The sequence below is a fragment of the Macaca nemestrina genome, chromosome 12 (genome assembly GCF_043159975.1).
Source record: "Macaca nemestrina isolate mMacNem1 chromosome 12, mMacNem.hap1, whole genome shotgun sequence".
NCBI lineage: Eukaryota > Metazoa > Chordata > Mammalia > Primates > Cercopithecidae > Macaca > Macaca nemestrina.
The window spans coordinates 73104902-73121423 of NC_092136.1; positions in this window are offsets into that span (position 1 = coordinate 73104902).

The window sequence follows — 16522 nt, forward strand, 5'->3', positions numbered from 1 at the left end:
AGAGACGTGGGGAGGAGGAATGGGGAAAATGATAGTCATAGGGCTTAAAGTCTCAGGAGGAATATATTATTTTTTGAGATCTATTGCATAGCATGGTAGATTGCTAAGAGTAAATTTCAAATGTTCTCAACCCAAAAAATGTTAAGCATATGAGGTGATGGATATGTTAACTGGCTTGATTTAATTATCCCACATTGTATTTATAAGTCACAATAGGACTTTGTGCCCCATAATTATAAACAGGTATAAATTGTCAATTTACAATTAAAAAAAAGAAAACAGGATAAGGAAGGATGTGGCTGAGTACACACAACATGTGAATGTCTGTGAGTTCCCATTCCAGGGCTCACTATTCTACATTGCCACCACATTCATCCACTCCTTTTCATAGGTCTCTAGAGTCGATGTCCCAGTTGTGATATATACAGTGACCCTTGACAGAAGGAAAGGAGGCCAGCTCTCAGGTGCTCCATAGCCTTGTCCACTGTGAAAGGAAGGAGCCCCTGTTTTTAGCAGACAAAGCTTTTTCTTTTTTTTCTTTAGGATTAAGGAGTGCATTCTGGGTAAGGAAGGGTAGGACACTGACAGCTCTACAGACTCAGTGAACTGTGCTAGACGGTGTTTCTTGGCTTTGGGATGCCGCCTTGTGACTTCTTATGAGAAATACCTTTCTCTCCAGACCTGAAAAGCTGGCAGCAGCATCAGCTATTCAGCATGTACTTGGTACCAGGCACAGGCCTCACAATAGGTAGATTTCTTTTCTAAACAAGACTGTTTGTGCATATACTTTTATGTTCTTTTTCTGTTTTAACTTTTATTTTGCCAATAACCTTAAACTTGCAGAAAAATTGCAAGAATAGTACAAAGGATAGGAAACAGACATGAGAAATATTTAAAAATAATAAAAAGAATAAAAAAGAATAGCATCAAGGATTTCAGTACACCCTCACCCAAATCTCCCAGTTGCTGACTTTTTTTTTTTTTTGAGACAGAGTCTCACTCCGTCACCCAGGCTGGAGTCAAGTGGCGCGATCTTGGCTCACTGCAACCTCTGCTTCCCGGGTTCAAGCGATTCTCCTGCCTCAGTCTCCTGAGTAGCTGGGATTACAAGGGTGCACCACCACGCCTGACTGATTTTTGTATTTTTAATAGAGACAGGGTTTCACCATGTTGGCCAGGTTGGTCTCAAACTCCTGATCTCAAATGATCCACCCGCCTCAGACTCCCAAAGTGCTGGGATTACAGGTGTGAGCCACCGTGCCTGGCCCAGTTGTCAACTTTGTATTATGTTTGCTTTATCACCCTCTTTCTGTATATATGTGCACAGATTATATATGCTATATTTTTTCTGACTCATTTGAGAGTAATATGTAAATGTTATATTCTATTACTCTATTACCATTTGTGATGGTGAATTTTATGTGTCAGCTTGACTGGCCATGGTGCCCAGATAGTTGGCCAATTTTCTGGATGTTTCTTTCAAGGTATTTTTTTTTTTTTTTTTTTTTTTATGAGATGAACATTTAAAATCAGTGAATTTGGGGGCTGGGTGAGGTGGCTCAGGCCTGTAATCCCAGCACTTTGGGAGGCCAAGGCGAGCGGATTACTTGAGGTCAGGAGATAGAGACCACTGGCCAACATTGTGAAACCCTATGTCTACTAAAAGTACAAAAATTAGCCAGGTGTAGTGCAGGAGCGTGTAATTCCAGCTACTCGGGAGGCTGAGGCATGAGAATCACTTGAACCCAGGAGGCAGAGGTTGCAGTAAGCCAAGATTGCACCACTGCCACTGCACTCCAGTCTGGGCAACAGAGGTAGGCTCTGTCTTTAAAAAAACAAAAAACAAAAATCAGTGAATTTTGGCTGGACACAGTGGCTGACGCGTGTAATCCCAGCACTTTGGAAGGCTAAGGCAGGAGCGTCGCTTGAGCCCAGGAGTTCAAGACCAGCCTGGGCAACACAGGGAGCCCTTGTCTCTACCAAAGAAAAAAAATTAGCCAGGTGGTGGGGTGTGGCACACTCCTGAAGTCCAGCTACTCAAGAGGCTGAAGTAGGAAGATCGATTGGGCCCTGAAGGTTGAGGCTTCTGTGAGCCATGATCATACCACTGAGCTGCAGCCTGGGCAACAGAGCAATACCATGTCTCAAAAAATAAATGAATAAAATAAAATCAGTGGATTTTGAGTAAAGCAGATTACCCTCCATAGTGTGATAGTGTGAGTGGGCCACATCCAGTCAGCTGAAGCCCTTAATACAACAAAGACTGTTGTTCCCCAAGCAAGAAGTTCTGTCAACAGACTGCCTTTGGATTCAGACTGCAGTTTTTCCCTGAATCTCCAGACCATCAGCCTACCCTATCAGTGTCTGGATTTGCCAAGCCTCCTGTGAGCCAATTCCTTAAATGTCTCTCTCTCTTTCTATGTATATATACACATACATACACATATCTATATGAAAACAGAACCTGCACATCTTATTGGTCCTGCTTCTCTGGAGAGACCTGACATATGTCATTGTATGGATATATACCACATTTTTATCCATTCATCAGTTGATGACATTTGGGCTGTTTCCACTTTTTAGCTATTATGAAATACACTGCTAGCAGCATTCATGTGCAAGTTCTTGTGTTAACATATGCCTTCAGTTCTATTTGGTATATACCTAACAGTGGAATTGCTGGGTCATATGGTACCGATATTTAACTTTTTGAGGGGCTGCCAACTGTTTTCCAAAGTGACTGTAACCATTTTATATCCTCACTAGCAGTGTATGAGGGTTCTGGTTTTTCCATGTCCTTGTTTTTTATTTATTAATTTTTTTTTCTGAGACAGAGTTTCGCTGTTGTTGCCCAGGCTGGAGTGCAATGGCATGATCTCGGCTCACTACAACCTCCACCTCCCAGGTTCAGGCGATTCTCCTGCCTCAGACTCCTGAGTAGCTGGGATTACAGGCATGCGCCACAACACCTGGCTAATTTTTGCATTTTTAGTAGAGACAAGGTTTTACCATGTTGGTCAAGTGAACTCCTGACCTCAGGTGATCCACCTGCCCCAGCCTCCCAAAGTGCTGGGATTACAGGCTTGAGCCACAACGCCCAGCTATGTCCTTGTTTTTTTCCATTTTTAAAGTTATAGTCCATTGATGTTAAGGTGGTTAAAATGGTGTCTTCCAGGTTTCTCCACAGAAAATTAATAAGCATTTTGTGGGGAGCTACTTTGAAACTATATAAATATCCTGTTCCCATGAAACTTACATCAACTAGTTTTAGCATTCTTTGATGATTCTTATCTGAATCAGTTATTCCCATGCTATTAGTAATTGTCAAAGGGTGACTTTCTTATTTCATCATTTTTTCTATATTTATAATTAGCATTCTACCATAAGGTAGAACTTCCCTTCTCCCCCATTTATTTATTTATTTAGTCATTTGCTTGTTTGTTCATTCATAGATATATCAGTGTGGACTACTCATGGATTCATATTCTATGACCACAACTCATTCTTACTATCATTTACTTTGATGCTTAAATTGTCCCAGTTTGGCCAGTGGACACTCCTTCAAGCTGGATCCTGTGTCCTTTTGACATGTTCCCATCATTCTCTGAGCACTTCCATCTTTTCTGGTACCACAAGATGTTCCAGCCTCACCCTGTATTTTTCCAGCCCCAGCCCTAGAACCAGTCACTTGTGTAAGTGGCCCTGGTTCCATTTAGTAGAGAATGGTATTCAGAAACCAAGATCTGGGCACTAGTATACTCTGTTACTGGAGTGTTCCTGCTTCGGGGCCCTATTGGGGACAGTACACGAATGGCCCTTTCCACATCCATCATATTCTGTAGTAAAAAGCATGAGTTCACACTGATGTCTCCAGTTCCAGCCCACCTCCACATGTTTTATCCTACCCTTCCATGTACATACTTCCTTTCTTCAATAGTGAGGAACTTGCCTCTCCTAATCCTCAATATAGTCACTGATTTTGGAGTACCTCTGTGAATAACCAACCTGCCAGGACACAGGCCAGCTCCTCCTGTTTTACCCACCCCCTGCACACATGGTTGTCACTCAGATGGGGTCTTCCTCTCTCCCTCCACCTCAGCCAGGTCTAGGCTGAGCAAGGCGTTCTCCCAACCCTCTGGATTTTCATTTTAATACATTTGTTTTCTAGTGGTAAGAGTGAAACAAATGACTAGCAAACATGAAAAGATGCTCAACTTCATTAGTAATTAAACAAATGCAAATTAAAATTCAAAAGAAGGCTTGGTAATGCAAAAAATTAAAAGGGTAATTCCATATTTTCATTTTGTAAATAGGAAAATGTGGCTAAGAAATAATTGTTTAAGGTCAGAAAACTAGTAGGTAACAGATAGGATTTGGAACTTGGTCTTTGACTCTACTGCCTCAAGGCTGAGGGAGCATCTTGTATATGCTACATGCTTTCCTATAACTTATTATTTTAATTTTTTGTAGACATGGGATCTGGCTATGGTGCCCAGGATGGTCTTGAACTCCTGGCCTCAGCAATCCTCCGTTTCTGCCTCCCAAAATGCTAGGATTACAAGTGGCTGAAGTAGGAGGATCGATTGGGCCCACCTGGCCACCTATAACTTTATATATTTCCCACCAACCCTGTGTTACAGTTGATTGTTAATAATCCCATTTATGTGAACAAACTTAGACTTAGGCCATTAAGCAAGCTTGCTTCAAGTCATACAAGTGGCAGGTGAGCTCGGCAGCATGAAGATTTGGTCACTTTCTGACCACTCAATTTACCCAAAACTTGCACTTTAGTTTTTAGCTCTTTAATTGACTCTTCTGTCCTTTGGCCCACCTCCAAAAGTGTGTTTTACTTATTCCAAATACACCTAAAGTAAGCCTTTTGCCTCAAATAATATGAAAGCGCTACTTTAAGTCAGGCCTTCCTCTGTAACAGTGTGGTTTCAGAGACCCAGGAAAGTTCTTAAATATCTCAGGCACTAGTATCTGAAATGCCATCAGGGAAACAAGCTTTTCCTTCTGCATTTAGAGATGAGATTTTAAACACAGCATTCCTTTTTCCCTATATGAGTGATGTTAGATTCTTCTCCTCAACAGAGGAGTCTCTCTCTGTTGCCCAGGCTGGAGTGCAGTGGCGTGATCTCAGCTCACTGCAACCTCTGTCTCCTGGGTTCAAGCGATTCTCCCTACCTCAGCCTCCCAAGTAACTGGGATCACAGGCCCCTGCCACCACATCTGTTCAATTTTTGTATTTTTTCAGTAGAGATGGGGTTTCACCATGCTGGCCAGGCTGGTCTCGAACTCCTGACCTCAGGTGATCCACCAGCCTTGGCCTCCCAAAGTGCAGGGATTACAGGTGAGCCATTGCACCTGGCCTGAGCCAGCACACCCGGCCAGATTCTTTCTTAAGAGCACGTTTCCATTTGAGGGGAGTAAGAGGCTGACTGGTTGGGTGTGGTGGCTCATGCCTGTAATCTCAGCACTTTGGGAGGTGGAGGCGGGTGGATCACTTGAGCTCAGGAGTTCGAGATCAGCCTGGACAACATGGTGAAACCTTGTCTCTACCACAAATTATTTAAAAAAAAAAAAAATCGGCTGGGCACAGTGGCTCACGCATGTAATCCAAGCACTTTGGGAGACCGAGGCTGGTGGATGATGAGGTCAGGAGTTCAAGACCAGCCTGGTCAAGATAGTGAAACCCTGTCTCTACTAAAAATACAAAAATTAGCTGGGCGTGGTAGCACATATCTGTACTTGGGAGGCTGAGGTAGGAGAATAACTTGAACCCAGGAGGCAGAGGTTGCAGTGAGCTGAGATAGCGCTACTGCACTCCAGCCTGGGCGACAGAGCAAGACTCCATCTCAAAAAAAAAAAAAAAAAATTATCTGGGCATGGTGGCATGCCCTTTTGGTCCCAGCTACTCTGGAGGCTGAGGTGGGAGGATCACTTGAACCCAGGTGGTGGAGATTGCAGTGAGCCATGATCATGCATCATGCCACCGCACTCCAGCGTTGGCGATGGAGTGAAACCCTGTCTCAAAACAACAACAAAGAAGAGGCTGACTGAAGGAGTAGTACTTAGGGAAGATACTCCTGAAGAAAAAGAATGGGGATGGGGAGAGAAAAAGGTTATATTGTGGCATTGTGTTAGGGTGATCAGACCCAACACCAGGCTGTGGGGGCTACAAAGTACAGTGGAGTCAAAGCAATGAGACAAGACAAGTTAACAGTGCATAAAGTAGGTCCAGGGGACCAACGGCAATATGGAGGCTGCAAAGGCCCTGAACTCTGGGAGTGATCAAACAAAGAAGCAGGTGGTGAGGACGTGGGGGTAGAAAGGAAGCAGTGCATCAAGTGTTTGATCTATAGCTGTGGTAGTTTAGCAGTTTCTTTGAAGCATATGGAACATGCTCTGCTACTCGAGATAATGGAGAACATGTTTTTCTACCTCAAGATACAATCAATTTACGAGCCTGGGAGAGCAAGAAGCAAGGAGCCAGCAAGTCTAGACACATTCCAGAGGCAATGAGGTGTTTTATGCCCTGAGCCCTGGATTCCATCCAAGCCATGAGGGGTTTTATGCCCTGAGCTTAGATTGTGGTGCAGCAGGGCAGCCTTCCACCCTTTGGCACAGAGCTTGGTGTTCCAAAGGCCACGAGGGGTTTTAGACCCTGGACCCAAGACATGTTCCAAGACTGTTTTACATTATGTCAAACAAGCAAGTCTTGCCTCAGCTCTTCTACCAACATGCCTCCTTCTTTTTTGCAAAACCACCACAGCTATCATTGCTTGTTCTCGGCGGTGGCTTTCTCTCCAGAGGCAGCTTCTGCATCTGCTGACTAATATGAAACAGCACAAGCACATAATTATTAGAATAAAATTCACAGATGTAGAACTTCCAATGACCTTAATCCATTTAAGAGGATTGATTGCAGACAACCCATCAGCTGCCTTACTCAAAATATTAGTTCTAGGGAGCAGGGCTAAGTGAGTCTGAGAGGCTTCAAAAACCTGCTCTTTTAGTTTTACGATGTTGAGGGTGAGATTTTCCTCTTTTCCTTCCAAATGATGTTTAACTTTTTCCCATTGGTGTTCTGTTTCATTGTAACTATGGGGAGTAATACAAAAATCAGATGTATTCCAGTCACATTGTATTTGAGTTCTATTTTCTAAACTCATAATATGATCCCCCATCCAAATTACAGTCTGATGGAGATCATTAATTTGATTAACTATTTTTTTTATCTATTTGAGCCTGAGAGTTCCATAATTTTGTGGAATTTTTCTGCCACTTATCAACAAATTCAGCAGTTTGCACAGATGACTGTAAAGCCACACCAGCTACTGTAGCAGTAGTAGTAACAGCAATGAGGCCAATTATAGCAAATATGAGAGCCACTATAAATCTTTTTGAACAGGATAAAAGTTTCCTAAGGATTTCAGTTATAGTATGAATCGATGGTAATGCTTCCCATGGAAGCATCTCTAAACAGAGTTTAGAGATACAGGGATCCAGACTCCTTCCCTGGCTCTAATTAACAAAATAGTTTTTGTTTTGTTTGTTTGTTTGTTTTTATCAAAAGCTGAGTTAATGCAGGTAAATAGGCGACATTCTGGGCAGGTAATAGAGCATGTATTTATATCAATAGTAACATTTCCTATTGGTAACATAAAAGGTGGTCGAACACAACTTTGAATCCAAAACGTCCTGTTGGAAAGAAAAGAAAGAGCATATTTATCCTTACCTCCCTCCCTGCTGTACTTTTCATATTTACTCTCCCAAATTTTAATTGGACTTTGAGCTACAGTTAATTTTCATAATTCTGAATGTTCCTGTCCTATAGCAGGAGATATCATTTTTGGACTAGGGGCACCAATGCCATCAGGATTCCATATGATAGGGGCATCAGCTTCTGTCTGAATGTATTGTGTATGATTCCATTGCCAGCAATTCCATCGGTTTGTTACATTTGCTTTACAAGAGGGTCTTCTGGTGCAATTTGGTTTGAAAAATCTCCTTAGGGGACCAATCAATGACGATTCCACAGGAATTATTTTGTAGCGCCTCAGCCTTATTTGCTATACAATCTTCTCAAGTCCAAGTATCTACACCTTCCAACCAAACTTTATTTTGCTTACATTCGAGCTTGTTTGGACGGAATTGCTGAGTTTTAGGGCTGGAATGGTTATATTTTAAACTTTGCCCCAAAATCATTTGTAAAGCAGCCTGTGATTTACTTTTTCCAGGGATTACTGCCAACTAGACTTGTGTGCCAATTTGTAAGAATCCAGCGGCAGGTCCCAGGCATATTGGAGGATATTTATATCCTATTGATATATTCATTTTCATCCCTTCCTCATTAGAATGCATTGGCCCTCGATTATCTATGGGCTTAGGCATCCAGTTACTGTTGTTGTTGTATACTTCAATAACCGGGTCCATCCAACTCACAGACCTAATTAAAGGAGGAAATGGGACATATGCCCAATAAGTAAAATTTTGAGTTGCTCCTACAGTAGGGAGGCTTACCACCACAGTGAGTACTGCCAGCATGGCCATCATTAAGTTACTAGTTGTTTTTGGTTTGTTCTGTGCTCTCAAGCTATCCTCTGCCATCTGCACCAGCTTCTTGATTTGTCCCCATGTTGGAGGATCTGCCTGACGAGTATTCTTGGTCTTCTCTTTTGTCTGTGAGATGTTCATTCATGCCATCACTTGTATCAGGAGCTCTGGCTCTTCCCAGAGTCCTCTCTTCCTGGTGTGGATCATGATACATTTCAAATGTTTGGTGGGCACCCACACAGGTTACTCATTTTCACCTGGAGAGACATAAGCAAATCCTCTTCCCCATGTAATTATCTTTCCTTTTTCCCAGCTTTTTGTATGAGTATCCCTCCACCATATATCTTGTCCGGCCTTTTTGTTTTCCTTTTGTCCTGTCAAGTGTTATTCAGCTGCAGTCATGGATTGATCTTGTTGTAAATTTAGAAAATTTAATGTTGATAAAGCTAAATGTAATTGTATATGCAGTATTTTATATTCCTGGTCTCCCCCTTTTTGTTTTTGTATTTGAGTTTTTAAGGTATGATTAGCTCTTTCAACTATTGCTTGTCCTTGTGAGTTATGTGGAATACCTGTAATATGGGTAATATTCCATTGTTGAAAAAATGTAGCCATAGCTTTACTACAGTACCCTGGGCCGTTATCAGTTTTGATTTTTTTCTGTGATTCCCATAACTACAAAGCAAGATAAAAGATGTCTTTTAACATGAGCTGTAGCTTCTCCTGTTTGACATGTGGCCCAAATAAAATATGAGTAAGTATCTACTGAAATATGAACAAAGGACAACTTTCCAAAGGCAGGAACATGTATTACATCCATCTGCCAGATGGAATTTGGAGATAAACTTCTAGGGTTAACTCTTGCTCCTTGATGTGGCAGATGTGAAACTTGGCAGGCAGAGCAATGTTGTACAATTTCCTTAGCCTGTTTCCAAGATAAGCCATATCTGTTTCTGAGACCTGTAGCATTAAGATGGGTTAAAGAATGGAATGTTTGTGCATCAGTAAAAGCTGCAGAAACCAGTGCATCCGCCCTTTGATTGAGTTTGGTTAAAGGGCTGGGGAGGTTAGTATGTGCTCTTGTATGAGTGATATACAAAGGGGAATGCCTTTGTTGTACTGCTTGTTGTAAAGAATGAAATAAAAGATTGAGTTGATCATCAGTTACATTTTGAATTAAGGCACATTCAGTATTTTGCGTGGCTTGCATCGCATAGGCTGAATGAGAAATAATGTAGCTGTTTAAAGGTTTTTAGTACTGTAATTATAGCCATAAGTTCAGCCCTTTGAGCAGAAGCAAAGTCAGTTTGAAAAACTTGTTGTTGAGGTCCTACAAATGAGGCCTTTCCATTAATAGATCCGTCAGTAAAAACAGGATTGGCCCCTTCAATAGGGGTCTTTTGAGTATTGGAGACTAATATCCATGATGTCAATTTTAGAAATTGGAATATTTTGGATTTAGGATAATGATTATCAAGTATACCAATAAAACCAGCTAAATTAACTTGCCATTTCTGGGAATTAACATAAGCTTGCTGAATTTACTGTTATTTAAAGGAACTATAATTTGATTTGGATCATGTCCCATTAATTTTGTTGTATACAGCCTTGCTTGACCTATCAGTACAGCAATTTGATCTAAGTGTAGAGTAAGTGTTTTAGTTGTATTGTGAGGTAGAAAAAGCCACTCAACTAGATCATCCTGTTGAACAACAACATCTGTAGTTGAATGTTTAGTAGGAAAAATTAAAAACTATAATGACATAGTGGATCAATTTGAGTCACTCGTGCCTGTTGAATTTTTTCTTCAGTTAATTGAAGTTCTAATGCTTCTTTGGCTAGAGAACATTTGCTGTTAAGGTCAGAATCACCTCATAAGGTAGAAAAGAGGTGAGACATAACATAAGTAGGAATGCCTAAAGTGGGACAAATCCAATTAATGTCTCCTAATAATTTTTGAAAATCATTTAGAGTTTTAAATTATCTCTTCGAATTTGAACCTTTTGAGGCTTAATGGTACTTTGTTCTACTTTCATTCCAAATATTGAAATGGAGTGAAAGTTTGGATTTTATCGGGGGCTATGATTAATCCTGCTGCAGTTACAGCCTTTTCTGTTTGTAGCATAGTATTAATTCCTCCCTAGTTTCAGCTTCACATAAGATATCATCCATGTAATGGATGATATAACATTTTTTAAACTGTTCTCTAACTGGCTTAATAACTTTTCCGACATAAGTTTGACAAATAGTTGGACTATTTAACATGCCTCGTGGAAGTACCTTCTTTCCAATAGTATCTATCCACTGGTTCTTTGTTATTTATGGTGGGAACAGTAAAAGCAAATTTTTCATAATCTTGGGTCACTAAAGGAATGGTAAAAAAAGCCATCTTTTAAATCCGTCACTATGAGAGGCCAGTATTTAGGAATCATAGTTGGGGAGGGCAGCCCTGGTTGCAGCACACCCATGGGTTGAATTACAGCATTAACGGCTCTCAAGTCTGTTAACATTTTCCATTTCCCTGATTTTTTCTTAATAACAAACATAGGAGAATTCCAAGGAGAGAAAGTAGGCTCTCTGTGTCCCTTTTACAATTGTTCTTGCACCAATTTTTTTAAAACCTCCAGTTTTTCCTGTTTCAGCACCCATTGCTCTATCCAAACCAGTTTGTCAGTTAGCCAAACAAGAGGAATGGGAGCCAGGGGCTCAACAATGGCTGCTCCTAAAAATAATACCCTAATCCAGTTCGCTCTGTTTGCCCTTTTAGTTTTAAAGGTTCTGGTTGGCCATTTTCATTTTTTTCCTAGTCCTTTCCCTGGGAGATATCCCATTTTTTTTTTCATTATTTATTTACTGTTGTTACTATATTGATCCATAGGAATAGATATTTCAGCACCCCATTGTTGCAATAAGTCACTTCCTTTCCATCTGGCCCTTGACATGGCAGAATTAAGGAACTTTGATAAACTTCTGAGGCAGCTCCTACTCCAACAATACCAATGGATGCCTTTTGTTTGGGCCAATGCCAGGGTCACTGATCTAAAGCAATAATAGAAACATCATCTCCAGTATCTACTAGTCCCTCAAAGTCTTTACCTTGAACGGTTACTGTACAAATATGTCTTTTGTCAGATACTGGATTAACCCAATAGACAGCCTTTTCTGCTGGATTTATACTACCAAACCCTGCCATTCTTTTTACTGTGCTGCTTCCCAGTTTTGTATAAGGTAGAACTAACAACTGAGCAGTTCTTTCTCCTGGGGAAGCAGACCACGGAGTTGCGGAACGGATAACTAGTTGAATTTCTCTGGTATAACCAGAATCAATTATTCCTGTATGTACATTGACATCTCTTAAATTTAAACTAGACCTTCCTAGCAAGAGACCAACTGTTCCTGAGGGTAAAGGGCCCCTAACTCCCATGGGGACCTTCTTTGGTGGCTCCTCAGGAAGTAGGGAGACAGGACTTGTGCTGCAGAGGTCTACGGCAGCTCTGCCTGCTGTGACGGGGGACAATTGTTGTACATTTGTAAGGGCACTGGCTGTGCCTCGGTTTGTTGAGGGGCCCGAGAGAGGTTGCCCATCCTTGCTAAATGTAGAATGACACTGATTTGCCCAGTGATTTCCCTTTTTACATCGGGGGCAGATACTGGAACTTTTTTGCTGCTTACTGGTAGTAACCTTTGCCTGTTGATTTCCTTTTTTACATTCCTTTTTTGTGTGTCCAAATTGCCCACATTTAAAACAAGAGCCTGAGAAACGAGGCATATTTTTTCCGACTTTTAATCCAGCCATAGCCTGAGCTAAAAGAGTAGCCTTATGTAAGTTACCCGCAGTGCCATCACAAGCCTTAATATACTCGGCCAGATGAGCCTTCCCCGTCATAGGTTGAATAGCAGTTTGACATTCTGCATTGGCATTATCGTATGCAAGAAGCTGTATTACAACATCTTGAGGCTGTTTTGTCAGTTATGGCTTTATTCACAGCCTCTTGGAGCTGAGCAATAAAATCAGTATATGGTTCCTTGTCGAACAGAACTGAAAGATTGATATTTTTTCCCTGTAACATTTATTCTTTCCCATGCCCTTAAGCACACAGAGCGTAACTGAGCCATGGCAACATCCTCCATTAATGCTTGATTGTCTAATCAACCCCAATTAGGGCCGACCCCCATTAACTGTTCAAAGGACACAGGCACAGGCGGCTGTGCCTGTGTGTTTTCTCTTGCCTAAGTTTGAGCTTCATTAGCCCACCAAGTTTTAAATTGCAAGTACTGAGACGGAGTGAGAACAGATTTTGTTGAAGTATCCCAATCATATGGTATTAACCTATTATCAAGAGCCACAATTTTTTAGTAAAGTTTGCACAAAAGGAGAATTTGGCCCATATTGACTAATGACTTGCTTGAATTCCTTTAACAACTTACAAAGAAAAGTGGCCCAATTAGCTATATTCTGTCCTCTTTGTTGGGTTACAGTAACTGGAAACTGCCATGCTTCAAGGTCTCCTTCAGCTCTAGCCTTCTGAATAGAATTTTGTATAGCACCACCAGTTGCTCCAAATTTTAATGTTGTCACTACAGGAGCAGTAAGTTTTACAACTACTTCACTTTCTTGCCCATTGTGGGAGAGGGAGGAGGTGCCCATTCGCTTAATTCAGCAGACGGAGCCAACGGACCAGTAAAATACGTGTTTTTCAGCTTTCCTTTCTTTTCTGTGATTTCCTCTGGCTCCTGTGCCTCGCATATCAGAATCTGATGTTAGTTTCTTACACTCATCCTCCTCTTCTTCATCTGAATCTGCCTCATTATCTGTTTGAAATGACTCAAGAGCTGCCTTTATTAACGGCCACATTGACCAAATAGAAACTGGAATTTTGGCTCCATCTTTATATGCCTTTTTAAAATCTCTGCCAATTCTTTTCCATTCATCCAACTCCCTAGTCCCTTGTTCCAGGAGCCATGGGCAGAACTGCTCTACTGTGCTGAAAAGTGTTAATAGACTTTGAGTACTAACTTTCACTCCCCCTCTCTGTAATAAATGCCTTAAGAAATTTAAATAAGAATTTTGCTTTCATTCTGTCCCATTGTTACCCTGGTTCTTCCGAGCGCCCAGCTTACCCACTGAGCTTCTTTCAGTCATGCTCGGGTGTCCTCTGACAATGTGTCCTCCCCTTCTGCATGCTCTAACATTCCTTCACCGGGGTTTTCGTCGCCCCACATTGGGTGCCAGAAATGTTGGGGTGATCAGACCCAACACCAGGCTGTGGGGGCTATGAAGAAGTCTGGCGGAGTCAAAGGAATGAGACAAGACAAGAGTGCATAAAGTGGGTCCAGGGAGCCAACGCCAATATGGAGGCTGCAAAGGCCCCAAGCTCTGGGAGCACACACTGTTTACTGGTGATCAAACAAAGAAGCAGGTGGTGAGGATGTGGGGATAAAAAGGTGAGGAGGTGAGGACGTGGGGGTAGAAAGGAAGCAGTGCATCAAGCATTTGACCTATAGCTGTGGTGGTTTAGCATTTTCTTTGAAGCATATGGAATATGCTCTGCTACTCGAGATAATGGAGAACGTGTTTTTCTACCTCAAGGTACAATCAATTTATGAGCCTGGGAGAGCAAGAAGCAAGGAGCCAGCAAGCCTGGACACATTCCAGAGGCCCCGAGGGTTTTTATTCCCTGAGCCCTGGATTCCATCCAAACCACAGGGGGTTTTATGCCCTGAGCTTAGATTGTGGTGCAGCAGGGCAGCCTTCCACCCTTTGGACAGAGCTTGGTGTTCCAAAGGTCACGAGGGGTTTTAGACCCTGGACCAAGGACACGTTCCAAGACTCTTTTACATTATGTCAAACAAGCAAGTCTTGCCTTAGCTCTTCTAGCAACACATTGCCCCAAGGATAGACCAATGGACAGCAGTCCAGACACCAACCCAGGCATATGCTGAAACTTCATAATCTAACACAGCAGTCAGTACAGATCGGTGGGAAGACAATGAATAATTAAATAACTGATCTGGGCAGTTGGATATCTTTTTAAAAAGATAACTACCTTGCTCCATATATAAAAAAATAAATTCTAGTTGGGTTAAATACTTAAATGTGAAACGGACTTTTGGAAGATCATATAGGTGAAGATCTTTATGCCCTCACATAAGGAAATATTTCTTAAGCTAGACACACGAAGTATAACCAGAAAGGAAAAGATTGATAAATTTGACCTAAAAAAAGGTGAAAAAAGCTTCAAATTGAAGAAAGGATATATATTTCATATTATCAACAAAGAATTTGTTTTCAAAATATATAGCTTTTTTTTTTTTTTTTTTTTTTTTTGAGACGGAGTTTCACTCTTGTTGCCCAGGCTGGAGTGCAATGGTGCAATCTCTGCTCACCGCAACCTCTGCCTCCCACGTTCAAGTGAGTCTTCTGCCTCAGCCTCCCAAGTAGCTGGGATTATAGGCATGTGGCACCATGCCCAGCTAATTTTGTAATTTTAGTAGAGATGGAGTTTCTCCTTGTTGGTCAGGCTGGTCTTGGACTCCTGACCTCAGGTGATCCACCCACCTCGGCCTCCCCAGGTGCTGGGATTACAGGCGTGAGCCACTGTGCCTGGCCTGTCGGTTTTTGAAAAGGATAGTCAAATAGAAAAAATGGGCAAAAACATAAATAGGTGTTTCATAATGAGGAAAAACAAATAGCCAGTAAGTATGAAAAGATACTCAACCAAGAAATGCAAATTAAAATCCACAATGAGATGCCACTTTATGCCTACTATATTGGCAAACGTTTTAAAACGACATCAAGAGTTGGTGAGGGCCAGGAGTGTTGGCTCATGCCCATAATCCCAGCACTTTGGGAAGCTGAGATAGAAGGATCACTTGAGCACACGAGTTCAAGACCCGTTTGCACAACATGGCAAGACCTCGTCTCTACAAAAAATTTAAAAATTAGCCTGATGTGGTGGTGTGTGCCTGTGTTTCCAGCTACTTGGGAGGCTGAGGCAGGAGGATTGCATAAGCCTAGGAGGTCAAGGCTGCAGGAGGTCAAGCCATGATTGCACCACTGCACTCCAGCCTGGGCAACAGAGGGAGACCCTGTCTTAAAAAAAAAAAAAAAAGAGTTGGTGAGGATATGGAGCAAAAGAAACTGATACAATGCTATTGCCAGTGTAAATTAGAATAACCACACCAGAAAACTTTGGCATTGCCTTGCAAAGTGGGCCCATATACCCAAATGTTCATCAACAGAGAGTACTGTACAGCCTGTGTGATAAGTCACACACACAAATACCTACCGTTTGTATAAATGATGCCATTTATATAAAGTTCAAAAATATGAAAAGGTAAATATGTCGCTATGGATATTTGCAGTGTGGCACTGGAGCTGGCTTGTACTGGCTTGGGAAGAACTGGCAAATGCCACAAACCAGCACACCACTGGGTACAGGCATATGGAGTAACTCTCTAAAGAAAAGCAAGAGAATTACAAACAGGTAGGGAGGGGCACATTGGAGAAGTATTCCTTCAACAAGGAATGTTCTAATGCTGCTCTTTTTCTTCCTAAGAAGAAAAAACAAATAGAAGTTAGTTAGGTTGATGTGAGAGTCTGTGGTGGGTGGGGTGGGAGGTTCTGAGCAAAGGTAGCAGCAGAGGTGAATGAGGAGAGGGGATGGCTGGTCCAGGCAGTGGCAAGCGCTGCAGTCCATTCTGACGAGCACTGGGCGCGTATAGGGCAGTGGTGAGAGCTCAAGGTGGAAAGGGAGGCACCGGATCACAGAGGGCCTGTGTGCCATGGTAAGCAGTTTGGAGTTCACTCCAAGTAATGAGGAGTGTGGGTTTCGCAGAACAGAGACAAGGCAATCTGGCCCACGAGGAAGTTGTTGTGGTCTTGCTGAAAGATGAAACCAGAGCTGGGCCCTGATTATGAGGAGGAAGAGCAGAGGAGCTGGGCTTGAGAGGTTGTCTAGGA